The sequence below is a fragment of the Schistocerca serialis genome, chromosome 6, assembly GCF_023864345.2.
Source record: "Schistocerca serialis cubense isolate TAMUIC-IGC-003099 chromosome 6, iqSchSeri2.2, whole genome shotgun sequence".
In the NCBI taxonomy this organism is placed as follows: domain Eukaryota; kingdom Metazoa; phylum Arthropoda; class Insecta; order Orthoptera; family Acrididae; genus Schistocerca; species Schistocerca serialis.
In genome coordinates this window covers 644,808,141-644,826,257 of record NC_064643.1, presented here as the reverse complement: position 1 = coordinate 644,826,257, position 18,117 = coordinate 644,808,141, and the positions used below count along the sequence as shown (strand labels likewise).

The window sequence follows — 18,117 nt, the reverse complement described above, 5'->3', positions numbered from 1 at the left end:
CCTACAGTGAAACCCACAGTTTTTCTTCGTGTCTCCTGTGTCTTAATTGAACCGATGAACCATATTTAAACACCAATCATAGTGATATTTTGTAGCTGCCTGCTCTATAGAGCAGTTAAATTTTCTTGCAATCATGGTTTGGTATCTGCCTCCAACATAACTAGCTTTATGTAATTTTTTGTAAATTAAATCACACCAGATAGATACCCAGTTGTAAAAGTTGTAAATGATCAATCATTGTAATCTCTGAAAGAGTAGTTGAACAGAATCAGGTCATTCTGTGTATTTGTGCACACAAGTTTGAAACATCAGTATCTATTTTCTGCAGGTCACTGTGAAGTTCGAGGCGAGGATACTTTTTATTGTATCATGTATTAGTTTCTTCCCATTCAGTTTATCAATGAAACATAGGGAAAGGGACTACACACATCTGTGTGACTTGTTATTGCTCCGATTTTTTTTGAAGCTGAAGAATAATCATAGTTTCTGCCCTGAAAGTAAGTTCTTGAATTATTGTAAACAGGTCCTCATGAGATGTATGATGTATTCTCAGAGTGTCAGCAAGTTAAGATGTTTTGACAGTTTGTTACGCTTTCTGCCCAGTCATCCAAGCCTGTGATATTTGGACCATCCTTCTTTGTATATCCTTGATGTATCCTGTTGGTCCACCATACTCTACACTTCAGCAGTATTGAAGTATGGATCACATAGGATTTGTTTGCAGTCTCTTTTGTAGGCTAAATGCAGTTTTCTAGTGCCCTGCCTGGGAATCCCTGCAGCTGAGCATATGTGGTCATTCCCAGTTCATCTCTATATGCATTGTTAAGTGCAAATCTTTGTGTGACATGACTGACTCTAGTTTTGACTTATTAAACATGTGGTCAATTATATAACATTTTTAAAGGCCGTGAGAGCGCAGTTTTGAATTTTTCATTATTAAGATCCTATCACACTTCTTTGAGACCCATCAGTTTCACTTCAGTGTTTGTTCATGAGGCTTCATCCAGGATAAGAGAGGACATGGTTTAAATTCCCAACCATCCATCCAGATTTATGTTTCCCATGATTTACCTAAATTGCTCCAGGTAAATAGTGGGGTGGCTTCTTTGAAAATGGCGTGGCAAATTTCCTTCCCCAACCTTTTGTAATCCGAGCTTGGGCTCTGTCTCTAATGACAGCACTGTTTTTGGGATGTTAAACTCTAATCTCTTGCTTTCAGGGTAAGGTAGTGTGTCCCACCTGTCAGTCCATTAGCAAACCATGTTAGATATTGTATAAGAATGTTTTCTTGAGAGGAAGTTGATATGCTGCTGAATCAAACAGTTTTTGAAAGACTAGAAACACCAAATCAGTTTGTATTTCCTAAATCCACAGCACTGAGAATATCGTTAGTGAAGAGAGCGAGTTTAGAAGCACTTTCAGTCTATTGTTTGACTGTTCCACTCTTGAATAGTGTATGGGAAAAATGAACACTTAAATTTTCCATGCGAGTTCTGATGTCTCGTATTTTATAATGATGATCATTTCTTCCTGTGTAGGTGAGAGTCAATAAAACATTTTGATATTCAGAGAAAAAAGTCAGTGATTGAAATTTCATGAAAGATCTTACATCAGTGAAAAAATCCTTATTTTATTGACTGCCACCTTAACTTGCTTATCATCTCTGTGACAATAATAATAATAATAATAATAATAGTAGCTTTATTCAACATCGAATGGTACTCTGCACATGTACAAAGAAACAGTAATGATTAAAGTTATTTGTACAATACACAAGACACATTCTTCTGAATACGTCATTACTTTACAACAAAATTACAATAAGATGTTTACTGATTTCTATTCACATAATTTCACAAAGCATTTATTGTTCTTCATACAAGTATGGTACTCTTCTAATGTGTAGGAAGGGTGTTTTACTAAAAATTCCTTAAGCTGATGTTTCAGTTTAGTTGTAGGAAGAGCCATGACTGCACTAGGCAGTGCATTAGCTAATTTTATACCTGCGTACTGAGGCCCCTTTTCGTAAAGTGCTGTTCTGTGGCTGCCAATGTAAAATCTATCTTTATTTCTAGTGTTGTACTGGTGGAAATCTGAATAAGTGTTTGGGTGCAGTCTTTTCACAAGCAATATGGCTTTTAGAATGTATGTGTTTATAACAGTTAACACCTCAATTTTTCGGAACAAGTTGCGACAAGATTCCTTATATTTTGCTCCACAGATTATTCTCACACCCCTTTTTTGAAGAATGAGTAGCTTATCTAGATTAGCTTTGGTTGTTGCCCCCCAAATTTCAATACCGTAGTTCAAGTGAGAGGAGAAAAGAGCATGGTATGCAGTCTTTAGGACTACGGTGTCTCTACAGAACTTGCTAATAGTAGTGATTGCAAATATATTTTTTGAAAACTTGGTTGCTAGGGAGTCAATATGTGTGTCCCATTTCAGGTTGCTTTGGATTGTAATGCCAAGGAATTTTACGCTAGACTCTTTCTTTACCAATTCGTTGCCCATGTATAATTTAATTTCATTATTCAGACTACTTTTGTTAAACTCCATCAAACATGTTTTACTGGTGCTTACATTTAAGTGGCTTTCATTAAAAAACTGAACAATTTCTTTTGTCACATTTTGCACTCGGCCTCTAGTTCATTACATGATTCCTTTTTACATACAATGGACGTGTCATTGGCATACAGAACAATTTTGTAATTTATAGTACAGTATTTAATATCATTTACATAGATCAAGAACAGAAGGGGGCCCAACACTGAGCCCTGGGGCACGCCATATTTTATGCAAGTGATCTCTGATATGTAGACACCACTTTCACTTTTAAGTAGAACAAACTGTTTTCTATTGCTCATATAACACTTTATTAGGTCATAAGCAGCGCCTCTAATTCCCATGTTCCATAGCTTGTCTAATAGGATGTCAACGTTCACACAATCAAAGGCTTTTTCCAGGTCTAGGTATGCACCTGCCACATGTTCCTTGCTTTCGATATCCCCTAACACCTCTTCAGTTAGTTGAGCAGCTGCAGTGCTAGTTGATTTACCTTTTAGGAATACATTTTGATTTTCGAACATCAAGTTGTGTTTGTTAAGAAAGTTTATAATCCTGTTTTATATAACTTTCTCAACTATTTCGGAAAAGACAGGAAGGATTGAGACTGGTCTGTAGTTTTCTATTTTGTTGTTGTCACCTTTCTTAAAAATGGGTGTTACCTGTGCTATTTTTAGTCTGTCTGGAAAGGTGCCTGATTCTATTATATTGTTGACTGCTGCAGACAGAGGTACATAGACATTTTGGCTACAGGCTTTTAAAACATTAGTATTTAGGCCATCATGCCCAGCTGAATTAGAGGGTTTTAGAGAGCTAATGATGCCCATTATTTCTGCACAGTTTGTGGGGGCTAGATATATACTATGGTCACATGTATTACCTTTAAAACTGTAGTGCATGTTTTTATGTTTGTCATTTATGGCTTCCCCTACGGAAGAAAAATATTCATTAAAAATATCTGCAATTTCCAGTTGGTCTTTTATGAGCATGCCATTGTGGTTAATAGTAAAGTCCATACAGGATTTGTCATTGCAGGTTCTAAAACTGTTTATGACTGCCCAGATGCCAGCAGTTACGTTGTGTGAGTTTTGAAGCTTATTTGCAACATAGTTGCTCCTGGTCTGTGTGAGTAAGTCCTTATAGAGTGCTTGATATATTTTGAAGGCTTCCTTTAGCTCAGGAATCTCTCTATTATTCAGCATTGCACTGTGGAGTAGTTTTAATTTTTCCCTCGCTTTTACTATTTACCCAAATATTTTTGTTTATATTTTTTGTTTGTTTCATTTTTGTGATTACAACTGGGCATGTGGTATCAAAGCAGTAATAGAAGTCAGCAGCAATGCTATCATATGAAAAGCTATTATTTTCAAACCATTTTATTTGTGGTAGCATGCAGTTTAGTCTATTTATGTTGTCATTATACATTATTCTTTTAGTTACAAACTGTTGCTTTGTGGTGGCAGTGGGGGCGTCATGGAGCTCCAATTTAAACTGTACTGCATGGTGATCTGAGATGGCTAGTTTTAAAACCAATGCGCTGTGGGATAGGTGGGTCATGTTTGTTATTATGTTGTCAAGACATGTTTTACTATTGCCAATTTCTTTAGTGGGTTCCAAAATGAGTGGGGTCAGGTTAAATTCGTCACACAGACGATGTAACTTTTTGGTGCTGACATCATTTGTTAATAAATCTATTTGTATATCCCCTGTAACTATAATATTTACATGATCATTTGGTCCAGAAAATGTTGTGTCTATATATACAAGCAAGTCAGAAAGGTTTACAAAAAAGGTATCTGTATTTGCTGCAGGTGGCCTGTAAACACTGATAACTGTTGTGTTACCTCTACCCCATTTTAGGTTTATTGCAGCAAATTCTGAGACTCCTTCCAAGCAGAAGGCACTCACATCAATAACATTAAAATTACTTTCATTTACAGTGAAAATTGCTACACATCCCCCAGTCTTGTCTTTTCTACTGAAGGCTGTGCAGAATTTCATACACAGTGGTTGACTAATGCTAATCAGAGCTTCGTTGTCCCAATGTTCAGTTACAACTATTATATCAGGTTTGTCAATCCGTGAAATTACATCTAGATCATTATGCTTATTTCTAAGACTACCAAGATTTTGGTGTATGATTTTAAGGCTGAGTTTTACCTGCTGGACCTTAGAGGATTATTTTGGACTAGCAATGAGGCCAGCAGGCTTTATAAGTTTCCCTGGCTTGCCAGCGGTGGCTGGTGTTGTGGCAGATTTTGTTGAGGTGCGTTGTACCACCCCATGGCAATGGACTTCTTTTCATAACTTTGTGAACAATGTCGCCTGACTTCCTCAATAATTTTGCTACTGACAATCTTTTTGACTCTTTTGTTCATGTGCAGACCATGAGATGTATGCAGCTCCCTTTCTAGATAGCTGACATCTACTAGAGACACATTCTGAAATTTACTACGTAGAGCTTTAATCCTGTCATTTGTTTTATGAACTTCCCAGTTCACAATAGACTGTTTCATAAGATCATGCCTCTGTGGAATGTTGACAACAATTGTTTTAGTGTCATTTAACTTAACCAGTACCATTTTTATATGTCTAATTGCATCATTTGCTTGATTTCTTGCTACATCATATGAACCTCCCATAATAACGACACAGTCATTGGATGAGAAGGAGTCACAATCCTGCATGCACGGCTTCACCACAACAGAAAGAGGGGCTCCAGGCTGGATGTGGCCTACAGCTGCAAAGTTGTCTTGCATATTTGCGATGTTTTGTGCTATTGCACGTCCATGGCTGTCTCCATATAATAGAATCCGGCCCTGCTTGTGTTTCTGATTGTCGTCGTTTCTTCTGTTTTTCTCTAGGGACAATTTCTTGCATGTAATTTCGCAGATTCCATTTCCTTGGACGGCTTGTTTATGTTCAATTTCACGTTTTGCACACGAGTTTGGGACTTGGTGTTTTCTGATCTTATCACTGACAGTTTTTTTTTGCTGCCTGAAGGATTACTTCTAGTTTGCACGCACTGAACTTGTTCTTGTTCCACTATTTCGTCAAGAATTTGATACCTGTTTTGAGTAATGATGGCAGGAAAGCTTTCCTTGGTTTTTAGTTTGGGCCTACAGTTGTTCATCAGGCGCTGTTGTTCAAATTCACACACCTTTTTATTTAAGAGAGTAACATCAGCCTTTAGGCTCTGGATTTCACTTACCATATCACCGACTAGTACAGATAATTCACACCTACAGTCACAAATTTTTGGTTTATGATAGTTATCTGAGTTCTGAATGCAGCACTGACTACAGTTCCAGCATGTTATAAATTCATTATTTTCTTTCACAGATGAGTCCACTTTTGTACATCAAAAATGATACGAGTTATTACATCCCTTGCATGTGATTCCGGTTTTCAGTACTTTTCCGTATTTTTTTACACTTTTCCCCCATCGAAACACGAGTTTTTACGTAAGCTAAGAACTTTACCATTACTATTTGCCGCCATCTTGGCTCTATTTTGTGATAATATTAAACAAACTCCTCTTTGAATTTTTTTCAATGTTCTTGATCAGTCTTTTGAGGTAAGGACCCCTTACCACGCTTCAATACTCCAGAAGAGGGTGTACAAACATAGTTCAAGCATTGCCTTTAGTAGATATGTTGCATGTTTGAAGTGTTCTGTCATTAAAATACACTCTTTGATTTAGCTTCCTCTGAAATTTGCTTTGTGATGACTCCAATTTAAGTTGTTTGTAAGTGTAATCCCTCAGTATTTTACTGAGTCTACAGCCTTTAAATTTGTGTTATTTAATGGATTTTTTTTAGTATTCATGTGGAGGAACTAACTTTTTTTTAACTGTTTAGCATCAAGGCTACTTTCTGTATAATATGTGTATCGTGTCTAAATCAACTTGCAATTTGTTTTTATCTTCTGATGACTTTATTAGACAGTGAATTACAGGATAATCTGCAAACAGACTAAGATGGTTGCTCACATTGTTTCCTTATTTGTTTATGTAGTTTAAGAACAGCAGATGACCTGTAATACTTCCTTTGTGAACTTCAAGCATCACCTCGGGTATGTTAGATGATTTCTAGTCAGTTACTACAAACTGTGACCTTCAACTGGTCCTTCACTACAACACATCTTCATCCTTCTGACCTGAGTATTTAGTACTCCCTCTTCCTACTTCTCACTGTCTTTATGACATCATTCTTAAATCTTCTCTCTCCTGATATGTCCTTTAACATCTTCCACAGTTTTCTCCTTGGTTTCTGATTTTTTCTCCATCTCCCTTTCTCTTTCTTCCTTCCTTCCATCTGCCCTCCCTCACTCCCTTCCTTCCTTTGTATGATGCCCCACTTTCTGTGCTTGCACTAGGGAAAACTGTCATTGCTCACATATTTCAGTCCTTCTTCTTAGCTATCTCTGTCTCCTTACACCTCTTCTGCATTCAGTACATCATCCACATTGAAGACAACTTACATATTGTTCTGTGTGAAATGTAAATAAGATACTGAAATTTCATTTAAAACTGAGAACAGAATGATATTTCATTCTCGAGTTGTTGGTTTTTATATCTGATGGATGGTCATGGACAACATTTCCATCACTGTGTTCATAACAATCATCACATTTCATAAAAGGTTTAAGGTATGAAAAGGAGTGTTTTTTTTTCAAATGATAGCATGCAAAAAGGTGTGAATATTATGTGATAAATACAGGATGTTTCAGAATGAACATACCAGTTTTAAGGCATTATAGCATTTATTATATTCAACTTACAATTGTAAATAATACACCAAAAGATAAACTCAAACAGTTTTGTTTGTGTACCTGTGCACAATGGGAAGAGTATGGAATGACAAAGAGTGACTGCAAAACATGTTGAACGAGTGCGAGTCATTCACGCTTAGCCCCAAGAAATATCCCCATGGAAAGTTTACGGCCCTTTCTTTTTGGTGAATCAACTGTCACTGATGTTTTGCATCTTGATGTGCTATAGCTATGGCCTGTGCCTCTATGGAAAGAAGCTGAACAACACATCTTTATTTGGGAGCAAGATGGTGCGCTGCCTCACTGACATAACTTGGTACGCGACTGGTTGAACGATATTGTATCTGCCCGATGGATTTGGCCCAAGGGACTGGTTCACACAGCATTTTATGCATGACCTTCACATTCACACACGATCTGACATGATCATGTGTATGTGCCTCCAAAACCAGCTGATCTATCCGACTTTAGAAACAGTGTTGTTGCAACAGTTACTCCTGACACATTGATCAAGATTTCAGAACAACTCACCTACCCACTCGATGTGTGATTGGTGTTCTCACTGAATAATTGCAAGAAAAACTGTTTGAGTTGATCTTTCATTTGGTGTATTATTTATAATTGTAAGGCGAATGTAGTATGTGCTACAAAGCCTTAAAACCTGTATATTCATTTTGAAACACCCTGTACTTGAAACTTTTTTTATTCACCAAGAACTCATCCTCAGCAGCGAGAGGGTCGGACCCATAAATATCCCAGGAGTGCATAAGTTCTCAAAACATTTACATGTAGAGTGTGAGCTATTTTTGAGTGGAGTTTGCAAATGGGACCCGTAGCCCAGCGGTCAGACACTCCGAATGTCAGTTCATTGGCTCCCCGAGTTTGATTCTCGCTGCTACCAATTCTTAATTTTTGTTTCCATCTCAGTGCTAAACAGTTAATTACACAATTTAAATATATTTAAACAGTTCAAGTTGTTGTGGTCTTCAGCCCCGAGACTGGTTTGATGCAGCTCTCCAAGCTACTCTATCCTGTGCAAGCTTCTTCATCTCTGAGTAACTACTGCAACCTACATCGTTCTGAATCTGCTTAGTGCATTCATCTCTTGGTCTCCTTCTACAATTTTTACCCTCTATGCTTCCCTCCAATACTAAACTGGTGATCCCTTGATGCCTCAGAATGTTTCTGCCAACCAATCTCTTTTTCTAGTCAAGTTGTGCCACAAATTTCTCTTCTCCCCAATTCTGTACAGTATTTCCTCATTAGTTACGTGATCTACCCATCTAATCTTCAGAATTCTTCTGCAGCACTACAGTTCGAAAGCTTCTATTCTCTTCTTATCTAAACTATTTATCGTTCATGTTTCACTTCCATATATGTCTACACTCTATGCAAATACTTTCAGAAAAGACTTCCTGACAGTTAAATCTGTATTAGATGTTAACAAATTTCTCTTCTTCAGAAACACTTTCCTTGCCATAGCCTGTCTACATTTTATAGCCTTTCTACTTTGACCACCATCAGTTATTTTGCTCCCCAAATAGCAAAACTCATCTACTACTTTAAGTGTCTCATTTCTTAATCTAATTTCCTCAGCATCACCTGATTTATTTGACTACATTCCATAATCCTCATTTTGCTTTTGTTGATGTTCATCTTATAGCCTCATTTAGGACACTGTCCATTCCATTCAACTGCTCTTCCAAGTACTAATTACAATGTCATTGGCAAACCGCAAAACTTTTATTTCTTCTCCATGGATTTTAATTCCTGCTCCAAATTTTTCATTTAATCTATCTTCTAAGATAAGTCATAGGATTAGTATTGCCTCAGATGTTCCAACATTTCTACGGAATCCAAACTGATCTTCTCCGAGGTTGGCTTCAACCAGTCTTTCCAGTCGTCTGTAAACTATTAGTGTTAGTATTTTGCAGCCATGACTTATTAAACTGATAATTCTGGAATTTTCACACCTTTCAACACCTGCTTTCTTCGGGATTGGAATTACTTTCTGTGGAGAGGCTTTGAATTTAACGCAGGACATTGGTGCAAAGTCTGGTGATCAGTAATGTTACGCCACTATCTCTTTTCCCAGATAGTAGAAGTTTCGAGATGAAAATTTCTTCCGCTACCAGCATTTTAACCGGCTTACTTCCTAGTTGGATGCCACCACACTGGAGTGTGTTAATGACCTCTCATACTGAGTTGGGTAGGAGAGTAATTAGCATGTGTCTTTGAGCATCTGTCAATTCAGAGTTTTTGCCATATCTATGTCGGGCTCTCAACAATCTAATAAATTTGTGACTGTTTTGAAAAGGATAGTTTGCTACTCACTGCAAAAATGAGATGTTGAATTGCAGATAGTAAAAAAAAAGACTATTACACATAGAGTTCTCAGCCATAGCCTTCTTCAGAAAAGAAAACACACACACACACACACACACACACACACACATTCACACAAGCCGGCACACCTCATACACGCGTGACTGCTATCTCCCGTTGCTCTACCCATGAACCAAAATATGGCAACGGCTTCGCTTATCATTTAATGTATGTAATCATACCATTTCATATTCCCAAAAATTATTACATCCAGATAGTTTTAGGTGTTGCCTGATTCCCATGTGGCTCATTAATATTGTAGTCATGGGATTGGTTGTGGTCTTCAGTCCTGAGACTGGTTTGATGCAGCTCTCCATGCTGCTCTATCCTGTGCAAGCTTCTTTGTCTCCCAGTACTTACTGCAACCTACATCCTTCTGAATCTGCTTAGTGCATTTATCTCTTGGTCTCCCTCTATGATTTTTACCCTCCACGCTGCCCTCCAATGCTAAATTTGTGATCCCTTGATGCCTCAGAACATGTTCAACCAACCGGTCCCTTCTTCTTGTCAAGTTATGCCACAAACTCCTCTTCTTCCCAATTCTATTCAATACCTCCTCATTAGTTATGTGATCTACCCATCTAATCTTCAGCATTCTTCTGTAGCACCACATTTCGAAAGCTTCTATTCTCTTCTTGTCCAAACTGTTTATCTTCCATGTTTCACTTCCATACATGGCTACACTCCATACAAATACTTTCAGAAATGACTTCCTGACACTTAAATCTATACTCGATGTTAACAAATTTCTCTTCTTCAGAAACACTTTCCTTGCCATTGCCAGTCTACATTTTATATCCTCTCTACTTCGAACATCATCAGTTATTTTGCTCCCCAAATAGCAAAACTCCTTTACTACTTTAAGTGTCTCATTTCCTAATCTAATTCCCACAGCATCACCCGACTTAATTCAACTACATTCCATTATCCTCATTTTGCTTTTGTTGATGTTCATCTTATATCCTCCTTTCAAGACACTGTCCATTCCGTTCAACTGCTCTTCCAAGTCCTTTGCTGTCGCTGACAAAATTACAATGTTATCGGTGAACCTCAAAGTTTTTATTTCTTCTCCATGGATTTTAATACCTACTCTAAATTTTTCTTTTGTTTCCTTTACTGCTTGCTCAATATACAGATTGAATAACATCGGGGAGAGGCTACAACCCTGTCTCACTCCCTTCCCAACCACTGCTTCCCTTTCATATCCCTCGACTCTTATAACTGCCATCTGTACAAATTGTAAATAGCCTTTCGCTGCCTGTATTTTACCCCCGCCACCTTTAGAATTTGAAAGAGAGTATTCCAGTCAACATTGTCAAAAGCTTTCTCTAAGTCTACAAATGCTAGAAATTTAGGTTTGCCTTTCCTTGATCTTTCTTCTAAGATAAGTCGTAAGGTCAGTATTGCCTCACGTGTTCTAATATTTTTACGAAATCCAAACTGATCTTCCCCAAGGTTGGCTTCTACCAGTTTTTCCATTCGTCTGTAAAGAATTCACGTTAGTATTTTGCAGCTGTGGCTTATTAATCTGATAGTTCGGTAATTTTCACATCTGTCAACACCTGTTTTCTTTGGGATCAACACATGCTTTCTTTGGGATTGGAATTATTATATTCTTCTTGAAGTCTGAGGGTATTTCGCCTGTCTCATACATCTTGCTCACCAGATGGTAGAGTTTTGTCATGACTGGCTCTCCCAAGGCCGTCAGTAGTTCTAATGGAATGTTGTCTACTCCTGGGGCCTTGTTTCGACTTAGGTCTTTCAGTGCTCTGTCAAACTCTTCATGCAGTATTGTATCTCCCATTTCGTCTTCATCTACATTCTCTTCTATTTCCAGAATATCGTCCTTAAGTACGTCACTCTTGTATAGACCCTCTATATACTCCTTCCACCTTTCTGCTTTCCCTTCTTTGTTTAGAACTGGGTTTCCATCTGAGCTCTTGATATTCATACAAGTGGTTCTCTTTTCTCCAAAGGTCTGTTTAATTTTCCTGTAGGCAGTATCTATCTGATCCCTAGTGAGATAAGCCTCTACATCCTTAGATTTGTCCTCTAGCCATCCCTGCTTAGCAATTTTGCACTTCCTGTCGATCTCATTTTTGAGACGTTTGTATTCCTTTTTGCCTGCTTCATTTACTGCATTTTTATATTTTCTCCTTTGATCAATTAAATTCAATATTTCTTGTGTTACCCAAGGATTTCTACTAGCCCTCGTCTTTTTACCTACTTGATCCTCTGCTGCCTTCACTACTTCATCCCTCAAAGCTACCCATTCTTCTTCTTCTACTGTATTTCTTTCCCACATTTGTGACAATTGTTCCCATATGCTCTCCCTGAAACTCTATACAACCTCTGGTTTAATCAGTTTGTCAAGGTCCCATCTCCTTAAATTCCCACCTTTTTGCAGTTACTTCAGTTTTAATCTACAGTTCATAACCAATAGATTGTGGTCAGAGTCCAGATCTGCCACTGGAAATGTCTTACAATTTAATACTTGGTTCCTAAATCTCTGTCTTACCATTATATAATCTATCTGATACCTTCTAGTATTTCTGGATTCTTCCATGTATACAACCTTCTTTTATGATTCTTGAACCTAGTGTTAGCTATGATTAAGTTATGCTCTGTGCAAAATTCTACCAGAGGGCTTCCTCTTTCATTTCTCTCCCCCAATCCATATTCACCCACTATGTTTCCTTCTCTCCCTTTTCCTACTCTCGAATTCCAGTCATCCATGACTATTAAATTTTCGTCTCCCTTCACTACCTGAATAATTTCTTTTATCTGATCATACATTTCATCAATTTCTTCATCATTTGCAGAGCTAGTTGGCATATAAACTTGTACTGCTGTAGTAGGTGTGGGCTTCATGTCTATCTTGACCACAATAATGTGTTCACTATGCTGTTTGTAGTAGCTTTCCCACACTCCTATTTTTTTATTCATTGTTAAACCTACTCCTGCATTACCCCTATTTGATTTTGTATTTGTAACCCTGTATTCACCTGACCAAAAGTCTTGTTCCTCCTGCCTCCGGACTTCACTAATTCCCACTATATCTGACATTAACCTATCCATTTCCCTTTTTAAGTTTTCTGACCTACCTGCCCAATTAAGGGATCTGACATTCCACGCTCCGATCTGCAGAATGCCAGTTTTGTTTCTCCTAATAACATAATGGGATACTACATCAATTTTTACGTACTGCGAAGTGTAAAATGTAAACATTCACATCTGGAAATGTCACATTTACTATTATATTGTTGGGCACTCATCTGAAAGCTAGAAGGCTTTCAATGTTGTTTGTGTACCTGTCAATGACTCAATGTCTGTATTATTTGCTAAGTTGTTACTTTTACTCCTAAATTATTTACTTATGATATGATACACTACCTGACAAAGAAAGTGAATCACCCACAAGAGGAATAGGAAATGAAATGAAACTTCACAAATCAAGAAGGTGTATGCTGTTACTGCAGTGATTACAAAATATAGTCAAATTTACAAAGAACTTGACAGTATGAGCCCATTTATCAGTATGACATTGCAACCCTCTGGCCTGGATGCATGCTCTGAATTGGTTAAGAATGATGCTGTAAAGCTGTTGTGTCCTCTCCTGGGGCAAGCTGGCCCACAACTGCCGAAACTTGTCATTGATTCATGGGCACTGGGATAGAACTGACACTTGAGCTGATCCCACATGTTCTGTCAGTGACAGATTTGGGGATCTCACTGGCCACAGGAGTACCTCAACATCAAGCATACACTTCAGAAAGATGTGTACCATGCATGGATCAGCATTGTCCTGTTGCAAAATGGCACCATGAGCTGTAACACATGAGGATGGTAGTGTGCCCATGATGTACTGTTGCGCTGTTAGAGTTTTCTCAGTTGGTACCAGCAATAACCTGAAGACATACCCAGTGGTTCCCCAAACTAGAAGTAACACCATTGTGCCTCTCCAAAATGTTGGAAGAGTGGGACTTAACCATGAATGCTGCCATACTTGCTGACGATGTAATGTTGTAATGTTAATGGCAGCCTATGCATGTAACGATAACATTCTAATCCAGCTGCTGCTTGTGTCTGGTCAGTGGTGTGGGATGACACAGAATGTTGCCAGGAGTCCATTACTTGTTCTACACTGAAGAGCCAAAAAAGCTGATACACTTGCCTAATGTAGTGTGGGGCCCCTGTGGCACACAGAAGTGCTGCAATATGATGTGGCATGGACTCAACTAATGTCTGAAGTAGTGGGGATGGAACTGACACCATGAATCCTATAGGGCTGTCTATAAATCCATGAGTACGATGGGATCTCTTCTGAACAGCACGTTGCAAGGCATCCCAGATAGACTCAATAATGTTCATGTCTGGGGAGTTTGGTGGCCAGCAGAAGTGTTTAAACTCACAAGAGTGTTCCTGGAGCCACTCTGTAGCAATTCTGCACATGTGGGTGTTGCATTGTCCTGCTGAGATTACTCAAGTCTGCTGGAATGCACAATGGATATGAATGGATTCAGGTGATCAGACAGGATTCTTATGTATGTGCCACCTGCCAGAGTAATACCTAGATGTATCAGGGGTCCCATATCACTCTGATTGCACACGCCCCATGCCTGGAGGGGAAGTGCCATTCTAAACTGAAGCCTACACTCACACTCACATTTTTTGTAAATATTAAGTGGAACCCTATCCATGCCCACACTTGAAAGGCAACCATTCAAATCTACTGGAACCTCTGCTTTGGTTAATATCTAGAAATAATTCCACAAAATGCAACAAAAGCAGCAATTTAATTTCACCTAGCTTGTTGTTAACCCTTTGTGACTTTCAGAGAAGTGTCATGAGTGGCTAATTTTGGGTGAAACCTACATTTCTCTTGTTGCCATGTTAAAATTTACTTCTTTTGGGAAAACACAGTGGATCTTACAAAATGTCACCTCACTAACATGTTGCGCAGACAAAATTGTAGGAGAATTCTGAAGCCATGGTTTACTAAATTTATTACGCAAGGAACTGAGGAAAAGTAAAGTCAATAGCTTATGAAAAAGCACATACTCAGTGCAAAAATAAATGTGTAATGTATCTACTTATGCTGTTCCAAAACACACAGTATTTCTCGTGTAACCCGCTAATGACGGCCCTTAAAAATTACATTCTTTCATGGAAAAAATCTGAAGTTTGTGGAATAATACAGTACGTAATGAAGTTCTCCATAAAACCATATGGCAATAGATGCTCCTCTTTGTGTGCTATCATTTGCTAAAATCTCATTTCAGTATCTCAAACCATTTATGAAATATGAGGATTGCTGTGGATATTTCATTCTGGTTTTATCACTGGTGCGCATGATCGCTAATGAGTTTGCTGCACCAGATTGATGACAGGTAGAGACCTCTACCCAAGTCTAAAGAAATATTGGTGTGTTAGCTAAATTTCATACACAGCAACACATTATATGATATGCACCAAACACAAAGTCATAGTGACCTCTATTTTTTCTTGCAAACTTTTTCTAATTTCATGCAGTGTGGTACTTAAATGTAAATCCTCCATCCTCAGGTGGCCAAGGCTGGCGTATCTGCAGTGGCAAGAACTTCCTTGCCCAGTACGCTGAGGGTCTTACCAAGGCCTTCGCAGACAGGCACAAACCCCCCACCCCTGCCAGACCTAGTTCACAAACAGGTCTCCTGTGCCATTTACACTCTCACCCCCAGTCCTTCCACCACCTCCAAGGCATGCTCCCTTTGTCACCCAGCATCAACATGGACTGGGACAACTGAACCACATCCATCGCCAGACTTTGATCACCTATCATCATGCCCTGAAATGAGGGACATCCTACCCAAGATCCTTCCCACCCCTCCTAAAGTGGTTTTCTGTTATGCATCCAACCTCCACAATGTCCTAGTCCATCCCTATGCCATCCCAATCTAACCCCTTGCCTTAAGCATCATATCCCTATGGAAGACCCAGGTGCAAGACCTGCCAATCCACTCACACAGCACTTTCCTTTCCCGCCCTGTCACAGGTTTACCCTACCCAATCTGGGGCTGGACCACCTGTGAAAGCAGCCATGTCATTTACCAGCTCTGCTGCAATCATTCAACAGCTTTTTATAGTGGTATGACTACCAACCAGCTCTCCGTCAGAATAGACAGCCACTGCCAAACTGTGGCCCACAGCAAAGTAGACCACCCTGTGGGACAACATGCCGCTGAACATAAAATGCTTGATTTCAATGCTTGCTTCACTACGTGAGCCATCTGGATCTTCCCTCCACCACAAGCTTTCCTGAACTGTGCATATGAGAGTTATCGTTACAACACACACAGTCTCTACTCCCGTGATTATCTTGGCCACAACCTGTGGTAACACACTTTCACCACATCCTCCACCCAACAGTTTCCACTCCCTCTGTCCTCTCATCTCCTCCCCGTTCTTGTCTTGCATCCTCTGCTAATTCATCTCCTCCTCATTCTTGTCTTCCATCCTCTGTTAATTCATATGCCCATCTTTCCCTGCTCCTCTCCTTTTTTTTCTCCCTTTTTCCCCATGTCCCTGTCCCAAAGCCTCTCAACACTGCAGCTGTTGGCATTCTAGTCCCTGCACTCTCTGCCAGATGGTGTTGTTTTCTTCCCCCATCTGTACACTACTATTCCTTCCCTTTCGCCACCTCCTCCAGATTGCTTCTACCATCACACGTGATAGTTGATTTCTGGCCCGAGCTGTCGGAGTTGGCAGTCATGTATGCATAAGGTGTGCTTGCTTATATATAAGAATGATGTGTGTTTCTCTTTTGCTGAAGGCTGTGGCTGAAAGCTTTGTGTAAGTGTCTTTTAATTGCACCTGTCTGCAACGTAATGTGTCTTCTTTACGGTAAATAGCAATCTGTCTTTTCTTACATTGTTGATATTCCTAGATGGAGTTTCCATTGTTTACTACTACTACTACTACTACTACTACTACTAATAATAATAATAATAATAATAATAATAATAATAATAGCACATTTTTGAATTGTGTATTAATGTTAGTTTGGCACCAAGATTGTGAATGACCACTGCAGTTCCATAATAAAATATAAAATGGTTATCATGGTGTATGAAACAACTATTGTAGTTACCAACATTGCACTTTGCAGTAAGTTGTAGCACATTGTATTGATTGTACATCACAGTCGTCTTTAACAGTTATTCGTAAGGCCCAGAACATTTGAATACTTTATTCACTTTTAGAGCATTATTACTTGTGGATGAAAATACATCTCTTTTTCTTCATGATATTGATAGATATCATTAAGTGAACATATAGGCTCCAGCAGAAAGAATTTTCTGATTTGGAAGAGACATAGCTTCAACCGAGGTTTGCATGATTGAAAAATGATGTATTTGCCATTTCAGTGTACACCATTGTCTTGTTTGGCAAATAGGAACCTTTTACTGTTGAGGAGTTTATAAAACAGGGTGAGTTAGTGTCTGCTTTACAATTGGTCAATTGGGGAGAGTTCCTGATAAGAAAATTATTTAGTATTGGCTGTCAAATTTTAGACAAACAAGCCCTACATTAAAAAATAACATGTCTAGTTGGATCATGGACTGCAACAGGACCGGACAGTTTGCAGTTGGTCAAGGCTTTGACTCAGAAATCACCTCAGGGTTCTGCGTGGAAACATACAATTGCACTCCAGTTGTCTGACAGAAGCATGAGGAGAATTCTGCACTAAGATCTGTGATGGTACAGGACAAGTTAGGAAAAGGGTACTGCATGCCACGCCACAAGTATTGTGCAGTCAATTGTTAGCCTCAGCCAGGTGACAAAGGACATACGGAATTTGTGCAAAGGTTTTGGCAAAGAGGATCAGGTTATTATAGTAGGTGGAGCAGGGAACAACCTGACTAAGAGCAGTAATTACAGCATTAACGGTGACCTGGGTGAAATAGGGGTAGCAGCTGCACACACACACACGTGTGAGTTTTGTGGAGGTACTGCAGTGCTGTGACCAGCCCTGGATAAACACTGCTGTGAGCTCAGCAGGCAGCCGCTGACTAAAATGAAATCTTATGTGAGTGCAGTACCTGTTGCAATAATTGGGAGATGGGGGTATACTAGATGTGGCGCACTCCTAAACAGGAGAGGGAAAGGTAGGTTGGCTAGCTTCTTTCAGATAATATATGGGGGTTACTGGTGTCAGAGGGACACCTTTTTTATGATAGAATCAGGATTCAGGCAACCTGTTTTAAAAGAAGTGAAAATAACAGAAGAGCCCCTCAAAATGCTTATGAATACACAGAAAAGTAAGGTTAGGTTAGTTCATCAAAATATTAGAGGACTGAGTAATAATGTGCAAGAGCTTCTTGTCTGTTTGGAAAATTCAGAGAGCTCTGGAAAGAT

The 18,117-nt window shown here is 39.0% G+C and overlaps 1 protein-coding gene across 8 annotated transcripts in view; it reads left to right on the top strand.

The window, feature by feature from the left end:
- Positions 1 to 18,117, top strand: part of LOC126484060 (UPF0415 protein C7orf25 homolog) — a 181,825-nt gene that overhangs the window by 26,401 nt on the left and 137,307 nt on the right. Inside the window, exon 1 of one of the 8 annotated variants that reach the window (XM_050107418.1) lies at positions 3,598 to 3,687. The exons of the other annotated variants lie outside the window; for them this stretch is intronic. The gene's annotated coding sequence lies outside the window, so the exon portion shown is untranslated. Of the gene's footprint in view, positions 1 to 3,597; positions 3,688 to 18,117 lie in introns of those variants that run through there. 8 annotated transcript variants of the gene reach the window in all.